Genomic DNA, 14,306 nt, shown 5'->3' on the forward strand with positions numbered 1-14,306 from the left:
CAAGTTCTTCCCAAATCATAGGTAAATGAATCTTAACTCTTTTTCTTCAATCTATTACATCTTTTTACATGATTTCATCTCAGAATCTAGGGTTTTCATGGAAAATTGAGTATTCTTGGGTGGAAATTAGGAATTTCAAAATTTGGGGATTTGGACCTCAAATTGAGGTCGGATTTCAAAACCAATTGCATATTTGGGTTCGTGGGTGAATGGGTAGTCGGGTTTTGGTTCGAACTTCGAGTTTTGACCAAGCAGGGCCGAGGTCAATTTTTGACTTTTTGGAAAATCTATATTCATGCATTAGAATTGGTTTATTTAGCATTTATTGATGTTATTAAGTAAATTATGACTAGATACAAGCGGATTGGAAGTGAAACCGAGAGGTAAAGCGGTAATTGAGGCATGATTTTGTCCGTAAAATTGAGGTAAGTGTTTGACCTAACCTTAGTTTGAGGGAATAGGTATTGATTGTCTTATTTGCTACATGTTAGTGTTGAGTACGACATATAGGTGTGGTAACGAGTATCTACACGTTGGTGTCGAGCATGGCCGTGAGTCTTATACTGTGACTGTTGTGACTTTTATTATGTAATGTCCATGCTTAAATTGATGATTATCCATGTTGAACAAGACTTATGATAATTTCTTGATAATTAACCATTATTGAGTATTGGCTTAAGTTAAGATTTATTTTGTGAAGTTAAATGTTGGAACGAGATTGGTTATAGCTGATTCTCTTGTCGGGATGTATTTATTTCTATTGTTGATTCCTTTGCTGGGATGTTATTGTTTCTATTGTTTGGGTGAGGAAAGAGTGATAAAGCACGAAGGGTGATACCGTGCACATTCATACTTATGCATATGGTGAGGAAAGAGTGATAAAGCACGAAGGATGATGTCGTACACATTTACATTTATATTGATGCATATGGTAAGGAAAAGAGATAAAGCACGAAGGGTGATGCCGTGCACATTTCTATTATTCATATGGCGAGTAAAACTGGTAAAGCACAAAGGGTGATACCGTACACATTTTCATTTTTGATTGCATGGTCAGGATTGAGAGTAAAAACACGAAGGGTGATGCCGTGCATTCATTTTCTGTTTGCTGTGATTATTTGCTGTTATCGGTTCAAGTGCCTTAATTATTTCATTTTTGTTATTTCTGTGGTTTCTTATTCTAGTACCCCTATAGCATGTTGCCCCTTCCCGTTAATTTCTGTTTAGCTTCTATTATTCTTATTCTGTTAGATATCGTTTAACTGCACAGGTTTATGTTGGTTGTCGTGTCCTAGCCTCGTCACTACTTCGCCAAGGTTAGGCTCGACACTTACCAGTACATGGGCTCGGTTGTACTGATACTGCACTCTGCACTTTTGTGCAGATCCCGGTACTGGACCATACTGACTGTAGTTCGAGGTTGCTACTTTCAATCCAGTAGAGACCCGAGGTAGTCCTGCAGGCATCCGCAGGCCTTGGCGTCCCCTTCTAATATATTTCTTTTCTGTTTATCTACTTTTGAACAAATGTATATTTCCTTGTTTAGACCACTGTTTGTAATATTCGTAGACCGTCCGTGAGATTGTGACACCAGTTTTGGGTAGAGTTTTATTATGGTTTCTTATTTGTATTAAGTTAATTTGTTAAATTCTATTCTTCCGCTGATTTTCTTATATTAACTGGTAAATTGTTGAAAGATAAAGGAAAAAGGTAAAATAATCAGTAATGTTGGCTTGCCTAGCGAGTACAATGTTAGGCATCATCACTATCCCGACGGTGGGAAATTTGGGTCGTGACAAGTTGGTATCAATGCTCTAGGTTGCTTAGGTTTCATAATTCACGGACAAGCTTATTAGAGTTTGAGGGATCAGTATGGAGACATTTGTGTTTATCCCTCAGAGGCTACGGAGTTAGGAACAGTTTCACTTCTATTCATCTATGTCGTGTGATTTGAATTCTCAATGCTAATTGAACTTTTACTCTATTCTTTCGCAGATGGCGAAAACATGTACCGCTTCATCAGATGATCAGCAGCCCGAGCCCCTAGTGGCAGTTCCTACGAGGGGCAAAAGACGAGGCTGAAGTTATGCTAGAAGCTGAGGTAGGAGCAGAGCTCCGCCTAGAGCAGCAGCACCAGTGGCGGAGCCTCAGGTAGAGTTTGACGATGAGGTTCCGGCCCAGACATTTCCAGCAGGCCTAGCTGAGGTCCCAGAGGGGTTCATCGCTACCCCGGTACTCCAGGATGCTCTGGTCCATCTAGTGGGCCTTATGGAGAGTGTCACCCAGGCAGACATACTTCTTGTAGCACTAGCCGTCTCTCAGGCTGGGGGGGAGCACAGACTCTCGCTACTCGTATTCCAGAGCAGATGACTCATCAGTTTCAGACTCCAACAGCTCAGCCAGTTGGGGTAGTCCCACTGGTGTTGTAGCTCAGACCGGTGATGGATCAGCTATGTCTTCAGATGCTTTGTGGAGGTTGGACAGATTCACCAAGCTCTTCACTACTACCTATGGCGGTACATCTTCAGAGATTCCCATGATTATTTGGGTAGATGTCATAAGGTTCTTCCGAACATGGGGATAGTGGAGACCAATGGGGTCGACTTTGTTTCTTTTCGTCTGTCAGGTTCCGCCAAGAAATGGTAGAGAGATTATTGTTTGGCCAGACCAGCTGGTTACCAGCTCTCACTTGAGACAAGTTCTCATAGCTATTCCTCGATAAGTTCCTTCCCGTCACTCAAAGAGAGGAGTACCGCAGGCAGTTCGAGCGTCTTCAGCAGGGTTCTATGACTTTCACCCAAAATAAGACGAGGTTTATTGATTTGACTCGTCATGATCTTCTGATATTCCCCACCGAGAGAGAGAGAGAGAGAGAGAGAGAGAGAGAGAGAGAGAGAGGGTGAAGAGGTTTATTAAGGGACTCGCTCAGCCTATTAGATTGCAGATGGATAAGGAGACAGGAAGCGAGATTTCTTTTCACGATGCGGCCAATGTGGCTAAGCAGGTTGAGATGGTTCTAGCTCAGGGGAGCGGTCAAGGGTCTGACAAGAGGCCTCGTCATTTTGGAAGTCAGTGGTGTCTCGTCTGGAGGAAGGGATTCTTTTGGTAGAGTCCATACTCCCAGGCCATTTCATTCAGCACTTCAAGCTTCTCACGGTGCTCCAGGTGGCCGAGGTTCTCATATGCAGTATTCTGATCAACTACCCTACAGTGCACCGCCAGCTCCTATTAGTGCACCTCCGCTTAAGAGTTTTCAGGGTGGTTACTCAAGCCGTCATGGTCAGTTTCAGGGTCAGCAGTCTCAGCAGGTGAAGTCTTGTTATACTTGTGGCGATACGAGGCATATTGCTAGATTTTTCCCTAGAGCCTTGAGCAGTTCTCAGCATTAGGGGTCTCGTGCCATGGTTTCGGTACTGGGTGTTTCACCGCCCACTTAGCCAGCTAGAGGTAGGGGTCGAGGTGCTAGAGGTGGAGGTCAAGCCGTTAGAGGTGGAGGTCAGGCCGCTAGAGGTGGAGGCCAGCCAGTAGGAGACCATTCCAGGGATGTAGTTCAGGGTGGTGGGGCCCAACCCCGATGTTATGCTTTTCCAGTCAGTCCTGAGGGTGAGTCCTCCGATGCAGTTATTACAGGTACTGTTCTGGTTTGTAGTAGAGATGCTTCAGTTTTGTTTGATCCAGGGTCTACACACTCCTATGTGTCTCCTTATTTTGCTTCATATTTGGTTGTGCCTCGTAATTCTTTGAGTGCTCTTGTTTATGTGTCTATACTGGTGGGTGATTCTATTGTGGTAGATTGTGTCTATCGTTCATGCGTGATTGTTATTGGGGGTCTTGAGACCTGTGTAGATCTCCTACTTCTCGATATGGTATACTTTGATGTCATTTTGGGGATGGATTGGTTGTCACCTTATCATGCTATATTGGACTGTCATGCTAAGACTGTGACCTTAGCATTGCCAGGGTTACCTCATTTGGAGTAGAGAGGGACTCATGGTCATTCTACCAGCATGGTTATCTCATATATGAAGGCTCGGCGTATGGGAGATAAGGGGTATCTGGCCTATTTGGCATATGTTCGTGATTCTAGTGTTGAGTTTCCTTCTATAAATTCTGTGCCAGTTGTTCGGGAGTTTCTAGAGGTATTTCCTTCAGACCTGCCGGGGATGCCACCCGACAAGAATATTGACTTTTGCATTAATTTGGCTTCGGGTACTCAGCCCATTTCTATTCTGTCATATCGTATGGCCCTGCCAGAGTTGAAGGAATTGAAGGAACAATTGCAATACTTGCTTGATAAGGGCTTTATTAGACCTAGTGTCTCGCCCTGGGGTGCACCGGTGTTGTTTGTTAAGAAGAAGGATGAGTCGATGAGGATGTGCATAGATTATCGGCAGTTTAACAAAGTCACCATCAAGAAAAAGTATCTATTGCCGAGGATTGATGATTTATTTGATCAGCTTCAGGGTGCCAGGGTATTTTCGAAGATCGATTTGAGGTCTAGCTACCATCAGTTGAGAATTAGGGAATCTAATGTCCCTAAGACAGCCTTTCACACTCGGTACGGGCATTATGAGTTCTTAGTGAAGTCATTTGGGTGGACAAATGCCCCAGCAGCATTCATGGATTTGATGAACCGAGTGTTCAAGCCTTATTTGGATTCCTTCGTGATTGTCTTCATTGATGATATTTTGATCTACTCCCACAGCCGAGAGGAGCATGAGCAGCATCTTTGAGTCATTCTTCAGACTTTGACAGACAGTCAGTTGTATTCTAAGTTTTCGAAGTGTGAGTTTTGGTTGCGTTCAGTAGCCTTCTTGGGTAATGTTGTATCAACAGAGGGTATTTAGGTGGATCCAAAGAAGATAGAGACATTCAAGGACTGGCCTAGACCCACAACTACAGAGATCCGGAGTTACTTAGGTTTGACGGGCTATTACCGTCGGTTTGTGGAGGGGTTTTCATCTATTGCAGCCCCGATGACCAGGTTGACCTAGAAGGGTGCCCAGTTCAGGTGGTAGTACGAGTATGAGGAGAGCTTTCAGAAGCTCAAAACAGCCTTAACCACGGCCCCGGTGTTGGTATTGCCCATAGGTTCAAGGCCATATATAGTATATTATGATGCTTCTCGTATTGGACTTGGTGCGGTGTGGTTATTGCATATGCTTCGAGGCAGATGAAGATTCACGAAAAGAATTATCTAGTTCATGATTTGGATCTAGCAGCCATTGTTCACACGCTGAAGATTTGGAAGCATTATCTATATGGCGTGTCGTGTGAGGTGTTCACGAATTATAAGAGTTTACAGCACTTGTTCAAGCAAAAGGAGCTAAATTTGAGGCAGATGAGGTGGTTGGAGCTGTTGAAAGACTATGATATTACCATCTCGTATCATCCTGGGAAGGCCAATGTAGTGGCCGATGCTTTGAGTAGGAAGTCAGCCAGTATGGGCAGCCTTGCGTATATTCCAGTCGGTGAGAGACTGCTTGTTTTGGATGTTCAGGCTTTAGCCAATCAGTTCGTGAGGTTGGATGTTTCTGAGCCCAACCTTGTTCTAGCTTACACAGTCGCTCGTTCTTCATTATTTGAGTGTATCAAAGATCGACAGTATGATGATGCTCATTTGCTTGTCCTTAGAGACACAGTACGGCACGGGGGTGCCAAGCAGGTTACAGTTGGAGATGATGGAGTTTTGAGGATGTAGGGTCGAGTTTGTGTGACTAATGTGGATGGACTTTGTGAGTTGATTCTAGAGGAGGCCCATAGTTCCCGGTATTCTATTTATCCGAGCCCCGCTAAGATGTATCATGATTTGCGGCAACATTACTGGTGGAGGAGGATAGAGAAGGATATCATTGCATATGTAGCTCAGTGTTTGAATTGTCAGCAGGTAAAGTATGAGCATCAGAGACCTGGTGGTTTGTTTCAGAAGATTGAGATTCCTGAGTGGAAGTGGGAGCATATCACTAGGACTTCATTGTTGGACTCCCACAGACTCAGAGGAAGTTCGATGCAGTATGGGTTAGTGTTGATAGGCTGACTAAGTCAACGTATTTCATTCCTGTGGCAGTATCCTATTCTTCAGAGAGGTTAGCGGAGATCTATATCTGGGAGATCATTCGTCTTCATGGTGTGCCCGTGTCTATCATTTCTGATCGAGGTATACAGTTTACCTCGCATTTCTAGAGGGCAATGCAGCGTGAGTTGGGAACGCGGGTCGAGTTGACCACAGCATTTCATCCATAGACGGACGGACAGTCCGAGTGTACTATTCAGATTTTGGAGGATATGCTTTGAGCATATGTTATTGACTTTAGAGGTTCTTGGGATCAGTTCTTGCTATTAGCAGAGTTTGCCTACAACAATAGTTATCAGTTGAGCATTCAGATGACTCCCTATGAGGCATTTTATGATAGGCGGTGTCGGTCGCCGGTTGGGTGGTTTGAGCTGGGAGAGGCTCGGTTGTTGGGTACCGATTTAGTTCAGGATGCCTTGGAGAAGGTTAAGATCATTCAGGATATGCTACGTACAGCTCAGTCCAGGCAAAAGAGTTATGCCGACCGTAATGTTCGTGATGTAGCATTCATGGTCGGAGAGCGAGTGTTGCTTCGGGTATCGCCCATGAAGGGCGTGATGAGATTTGGAAAGAAGGAAAAGCTAAGCCCTAGGTTCATCAAGCCTTTTGAGATTCTTGATCGAGTGGGAGAGGTGTCTTACAGACTTTCGTTGCCACCGAGTTTATCAGCAGTGCATCCAGTGTTTCATGTGTCCATGCTTCGGAAGTATCACGGCGATCCATCCCATGTGTTAGACTTCAGCACTGTCCAGTTGGAAAAGGACTTGACCTATGAGGAGGAGCCGATAGCTATTCTAGACCGGTAGGTTCGTCAGTTGAGATTGAAGAGTTACCCTTCGGTTCGGGTTCAGTGGAGAGGTCAGCCTGTTGAAGTAGCTACCTGGGAGCCCGAGTTTGACATGCGGAGCCGGTATCCCTATCTTTTCACCGATTCAGGTACTTCTCTATATCCATTTGAGGACGAATGGTTGTTTTAGAGGTGGAGAATGTGATGACCCAAAAGGTCATCTCTTGCTTTAGAAGTCAAATCTATGTTCCGAGGCCATAAAAACCTCATTTTCTCCGGCCTCGATTGGCGTGCGCAGTCCATACGTATATTCGGAAAGCCATTATGTGAAAATTTGAGAAAAATGCTATTTTTGCCTTTAAAATTGAATTAAGTTGACTTCGGTCAATATTTTGGATAAACGGACCCGGACCCATGATTTGACGGTCCTGTAGGGTCCGTAGTAAAATATGGGACTTGGGCGTATGCCCGGAATCAAATTTCGAGGTCCCTAGCCCATGAAAAGAATTTTTAAAAAAAATTATTTGCTGGAAAATATAAGGACTTTTGGAAATGAAATGGTGTGTGATCTTGATGGTATCGGGCCCATATTTTGGTTCTGAAGCCTGGTACATGTTTAAAATAATATATAAGTCGAATCTGTAAAATTTGGTAAGAATCGGAGTTGATTTGATATAAATAGGACTCTTGGTTGAGAAAATAGAAATTTTGAACTATCTTATGAATTTCATGAGTTTTGGTGGAAAATTCGTTGTTTAAGATGTTATTTTGGCGATTTGATCACACGAGAAAGTCCGTATGATGTTTTTAGACTTGTGTGCACGTTTGGTTTGGAGCCTCGAGGACTCGGGTGAGTTTTGGATAGGCCACAGAGTGTTTTGGGACTTAGGGAAAATTGGTTGTTGCATCTGGTATTGATGCAGGCTCTGATCTCGCAATTGCAAGGTCAGGCTTAGCAATTGCGAGCCTAACAGGCTTGGCAATTGCGAGCCTAACAGGCTTCGCAATTGCGAGGGCTTTATCGCAATTGAGAAGAAGCCCGGGCATGCCTTGTTCGCATTTGCAAACCTCCCTTTGCAATTGCGAAGGTATCAGGGAGGGGCCAGTCATCGCAATTGCGATAAAATGCTCGCAATTGTGAGAGGAGCAGACATGCAGCAGGTTCGCAATTGCGAAGCCTGTCTCGCATTTGCGAACGCCTGTCGCAATTGCGACATCTGCACCTGATCAAAACATCTTTTAGATGGTATTTTCACTTTATTCTTCAAAATTTCAAAACCTAAACTCCTAAGGGTGATTTTTCTAGAACAAGTTCTTCCCCAAATCATAGGTAAATGAAACTTAACTCTTTTTCTTCAAACTATTTCATCTTTTTACATGATTTCATCTCAAAATCTAGGGGTTTTCATGGGAGATTGGGTGTTCTTCGGTAGAAATTAGGAATTTCAAAATTTGGGGATTTGGACTTCAAATTGAGGTCGGATTTCAAAACCAATTGCTTATTTGGGTTCGTGGGTAAATGGGTAGTCGGGTTTTGGTTCAAACTTCGAGTTTTGACCAAGCGGGCCTAAGGTTGTTTTTTGACTTTTTGGGGAAAGCATTGGGAAATCTATATTGATGCAATAGAATTGGTTTATTTAGCATTTATTGATGTTATTAAGTAAATTATGACTAGATACAAGAGGATTGAAAGTGGAACCGAGAGGTAAAGCGGTAATTGAGGCTTGATTTTGTCTGTGAAATTGAGGTAAGTGTTTGGCCAAACCTTAGCTTGAGGGAATAGGTGTTGATTGTCTTATTTGCTACGTGTTAGTGTTGAGTACGGCGTATAGGTATGGTAACGAGTATCTATACGTTGGTGTCGAGCATGCCCGTGAGTCTTATACTGTGACTCTTGTTATGTACTGTCCATGATTAAATTGATGATTATTCATGTTGAACAAGACTTATGATAATTTCTTAGTAATTGACTATTGTTGAGTATTGGCTCAAGTTAAGATTTATTTTGTGAAGTTAACTATTGGAACGAGATTGGTTGTAGCTGATTCCCTTGCCGAGATGTATTTGTTTCTATTGTTGATTCCCTTGCCGGGGTGTTATTGTTTCTATTGTTTGGGTGAGGGAAAAGTGATAAAGCACGAAGGTGATGCCGTGCACATTCATACTTATTCATATGGTGAGGAAAGAGTGATAAAGCACGAAGGGTGATGTCGTGCACATTTACATTTATATTGATGCATATGGTGAGGAAAAGAGATAAAGCACGAAGGGTGATGCCGTGCACATTTCTATTATTCATATGGCGAGGAAAAGTGGTAAAGCACGAAGGGTGATACCATGCACATTTTCATTTTTGATTGCATGGTCAGGATTGAGAGTAAAAGCACGAAGGGTGATGTCGTGCATTCATTTTCTGTTTGCTGTGATTATTTGCTGTTATCGGTTCAAGTGCCTTAATTGTTTCATTTTTGTTATTTCTGTGGTTTCTTATTCTGGTACCCTTATAGCATGTTGCCCCTTCCCGTTAATTTCTGTTTAGCTTCTATTATTCTTATTCTGTTAGATATCGTTTAACTACACAAGTTTATGTTGGTTGTCGTGTCCTAGCCTCGTCACTACTTCGCCGAGGTTAGGCTCGACACTTACCAGTACATGGGCTCGGTTGTACTGATACTGTACTCTGCACTTTTGTGCAGATCCCGATATTGGACCATACTGACTGTAGTTCGAGGTTGCTACTTTTAGTCCAGTGGAGACCCGAGGTAGTCCTGCAGGCATCCGCCAGCCTTGGCGTCCCCTTCTAATATATTTCTTTTCTATTTATCTACTTTCGAACATATGTATATTTCCTTGTTAAGACCACTGTTTGTAGTATTCGTAGACCGTCCGTGAGATTGGGACACCAGTTCTGGGTGGAGTTTATTATGGTTTCGTATTTGTATTAAGTTAATCTGTTAAATTCCGTTTTCCACATTTTGTTTCCATTGATTTTCTTATATTAACTGGTAAATTTTTGAAAGATAAAGGAAAAAGGTAAATAGTAACATTGGCTTGCTTAGCAAGTACAATGTTAGGCGCCATAGCGGTCCTGACGGTGGGCAATTCAGGTCGTGAAAAAAAATCCTACGAGGGAAAAGGCTCAAGTGCGGCTGCAGATTTCCCTTTGCGGTCCGCACTCTATCACCCGGGCTAGCTGTATCTACTCTTATTGAGTGGTCCACACATTTTTGGGTGCGACCGCATATTGCACTAGCATAACCTTCATTGGGAAATATTCGATCTGGAGTTGCTTGTTGTGGATGTGGTGTAGGTGGTGATGGAACGGGGACATTGTCTTGTGGTCCCCAGACTCTTCGTTGTGGCACTTGAGGTACCTCATCGAGTTGTTCCGCCTCGCCATCTATGTCCCCAAAAGGCATATTTTCGAGCTCGTTATTTTCCATGATTATACCTAATATTTCTTAAACACGTTGGTAACACGGAAGGGAAATGTTACGACCCAAAATCCACTAGTCGTGATAGCCCTAACCCAACCTGCTAGGTAAGCCAACTAATAACTATCCAATTTCAATAATATTAATAAGACAATTAAACAAAGGAATTATCTGAATCTTACACATTTCCCAAGAACTGGTAGTACAAATCATGAGCTTCTAAGAATAGAGTTTACAAAGCTGATATGAAGTAAATACATCTTCTGCTTGAAATGTACATAAAAAAAGTTTTATAATCTAAGTCTACCATGAACGAGAGGCAACTACAACAGGGACGTAGGTACATCTTCAAATCCAGCTCCCGTCGATCACGGCAACAACAACATCCAACATCTGCACGCAATGTGCAGAAGTACCGACCCCATGTACTGGTAAGTAACAAACCTAACCTTAGGTTAAAAGTAGTGACGAGCTGGAACATGATCGGGTCCAACACCAATAGCCAACAATAATTCATAACAAGGTAGAGCATATAAATAAGGAAGTAACTCAGGAATAAAATGCTCATCTTTTTTATAGTTTTCCGACAATAGTTTCGCTTTTCAAGAATAACAGTGAAAACCCAAATCCTTTATCGAAATCATCGAAAAATATGAGATAGTTTGAAAACTATAATTTTTTCAAAAATCCTTTTCACAATAAATAAGATGTTTCATTTTCTTTCTAGATAGCAAGTGTGAAATACCTCTATATGTCCACATATCAATATGTGTAAGAAGTCATGAATGACTTGATACCGTACAACATGAGGAAAATACATCTTTATGCATGTATGTCATGTATACATGTCAATGCCAAGTATCACAGAGATGAATCATGCACTCACACTCTCAGAGTAATCAAACTCACTATCTCACACTTTTCACTCATCATGTTCAACCACTCGGTACTGTATATGGCACATACGGCCAAGGGAAGATCCATCTTGGAACATATACATTACTGACCATCAGTCACTCAATACCGAGGAAGGCCAATCCGGCCCTATGGAGGAGAAGATCCATCTCCAGATATATAAATGCTTCGGATAAGATCCATGTCCACGGAAGATCCATCCCTTAATATAATCAACATCACTCATTGAGGGGGGGTGTACAGACTCCGAAGGGGCTCCTACAGCCCAAGCGCTATCATAAGCCATATACAAGCATAAATCAATATAACATGCTGCGACGTGAAGCCCGATCCCATAATTGTCACTCATAATCAGGCTATCAGCCTCACTTAGTCATCAATCTCTCCAATCCCACTAACGGGATCACAATGTCACGAAACTAACCCGACAACAATGATAGGATGTATCAATAAATAATAATTGAGACTGAGATATGATATGAATGCATGAATATGACTGAGTATGAAATATCAATGAAATCAGTGAGACAACAGTAAGAAACGACCACTATGGGTCCTAACAATATTAGTATAAATCCTAAACAGGATATCTAGCATGATTGACAGCATGGTTAGTTAATCACATGGTGAAAACACAGATATCAACAAAATAGGGCCACTAAACAATGCCATTAAAACAACAGAGTCACAATTCACCGGGTGCACGCCCATACGCCTGTCACCTAGCATGTGCGTCACCTCATCACCAATCACATAGCATATAATTCAGGGTTTCATACCCTCAGTACTAAGTTTAAGAGAGTGATCTCGAACAAGCCAATTCCAATACTAAGCAAGCCAAGCAATGCTCCAAAAATTCTATCTTGTGTGTTCCGACCTCCGAATGGTTCGAAACTAACCAAAAATAACTCAAATACAACAAATAATGCTAAAGAAACTAATCTCAATCGAAAAAGGTCGAATCTTTAATCAAAAGCTTATAATCGACCAAAAAACCCAACCCAGGCCCACATCTCAGAACACGACAAAACTCATAAAATTCGACAACCCATTCAATTATGAGTCTAACCATACTAATTTCATTCAATTCCGACTCTGAATCGATGTTCAAAACTCAATTACTCACTTTAGAAAAGTTTTTGATAAAAACCCCCAATTCTCCAATTAAAAGATGCATTAATTCAAAAATGAATTTCTGTAATCATATTAGAATAAAAAAATTGTAATTAGATACTGACCTCCATGAAAATATCAGAAGAATACCGCACAAATTACCTCAATCGGAGCTCTAGAACTCAAGATATGCTCAAAATACCAAAAGAATGCAGACCGATTTTTATACATAGGGATTTTTGCTTTTGAGATAAAAACTCCGCACCTGCGCATTTCCAGCTGTCATTTCCGTTTTTGCAGACCATTTTTTGCACCCGCGGAGCCGGAGATGCGGACCCAACTTCGCATCTGCGAAACATCAGCACCAGCTCTCTTCTCCGACACTAATGGGTATAACTCTCTCATACGATGTCCAAATATTCTTTTTACTATGGCTCTTAATTACGATACAGATCTAATGCTTCAATCATAACAGAAATTAGAGCCTTTTGAGTAATGTGGTACCATTTATGCTTGAAGAAACGACGTCAAAACATCAAAAATGAGTGCAACACAACCCAAACCTATCAGAAACTCACCCGAGCCCCTCAAGACCCCATTCGAACATACCAACAAGTCCCATATCATAACAAGGACCTACTCGGAGCCTCAAAACACACATAACAACATCGAAACAACGAATCACACCTCAATCCGAAATCAATGAACTTGAAATATCAAGCTTCCACAACCAATGCCGAAACCTATCAAATCACGTACGATTGACCTCAAATTTTGCATACAATTCACATTTGACATTACGGACCTGCTCCAACTTCCGAAATCGGAATCCGACCCCGATATCAAAAAGTCCACCCCTGGTCAAACTTTTCAAAATTTCAACTTTCGCCATTTCAAGCCAAATTCTACTGTGGACCTCCAAATCACAATCCGGATGCACTTATAAGTCCAAAATCACCCAACGGAGCTAACGGAATCATCAGAAATCCAATCCGATGTCAAATACTAAAAAGTTAAAGTTGGTCAAACCTTTCAAATTTTAAAGCTTCAGTGGAGTCTTCCAAAGCAGTTCCGAATAATCTGAAAACCAAATCCGGCGATTCACATAAGTCATAATGCATCATACGGAGCTACTCATACCCTCAAATAATCGAGCGAAGTGTAAATGGTCAAAACAACTGATCGGATCATTACATCCTCCCACACTTAAACACACGCTCGTCCTCGAACATGCCCACAGTTGTTCTCAAAGCCATCAAACCATTGTGTAACCTTACCATGCACATACCCGGGGGTGATCCTATATCACCATATCCCATATAGGTCCGATAACACAACATGACAGAAATTTCTTAATCCAACCTAGCCTATAAGTCTTAGAATCCAATTTCCAATATTCGGAATTTTCTATAAGATCAGAATATCGCATCTACACATTGTATAAGTCTGAACAAGATGTATCAAGCCATATCCATAACCCAAGATGTAATCACATGATATACCTCAAAACTCAAGTACTCATAGTGATAATTTCTAATCACAGTAGCTGCTCAAAAAAATCTAATGCCGGTACTAAACCTCTTATCAAACAAAGCCTCGTTCTTACACCTTTATATACTGCCAATGATGAAAAAAACATGCAGAAACTCATAACCATTCGTCGGATCAACAAGTCATCGAGCTCCCTCTCTTTAGACAAGGACTATAGCAAATTTCTAAGCCGACTTTCGATATTATTCTTCCAACCACGCTGTAATCAACTCCGATAGTATTCATTTTAAGTCCAATGACCCCATCTCATCCAACATGACCACTCTAGTGACATGATACATCAATACAATCTAAAGTCGCAACTCGTGCAATCCGTGAACCAATAAGTAACATTCAAAATGTACTCAATCATGGAAAATGACTTAGACGAGAGAACTGTCTCACAAGCTCAATAGGTACCGCCACAACGCAATGCTAAGAACCTATCACACAC

This window comes from Nicotiana sylvestris, chromosome 6 (assembly GCF_000393655.2).
Source record: "Nicotiana sylvestris chromosome 6, ASM39365v2, whole genome shotgun sequence".
Classification (NCBI taxonomy): Eukaryota; Viridiplantae; Streptophyta; class Magnoliopsida; order Solanales; family Solanaceae; genus Nicotiana; species Nicotiana sylvestris.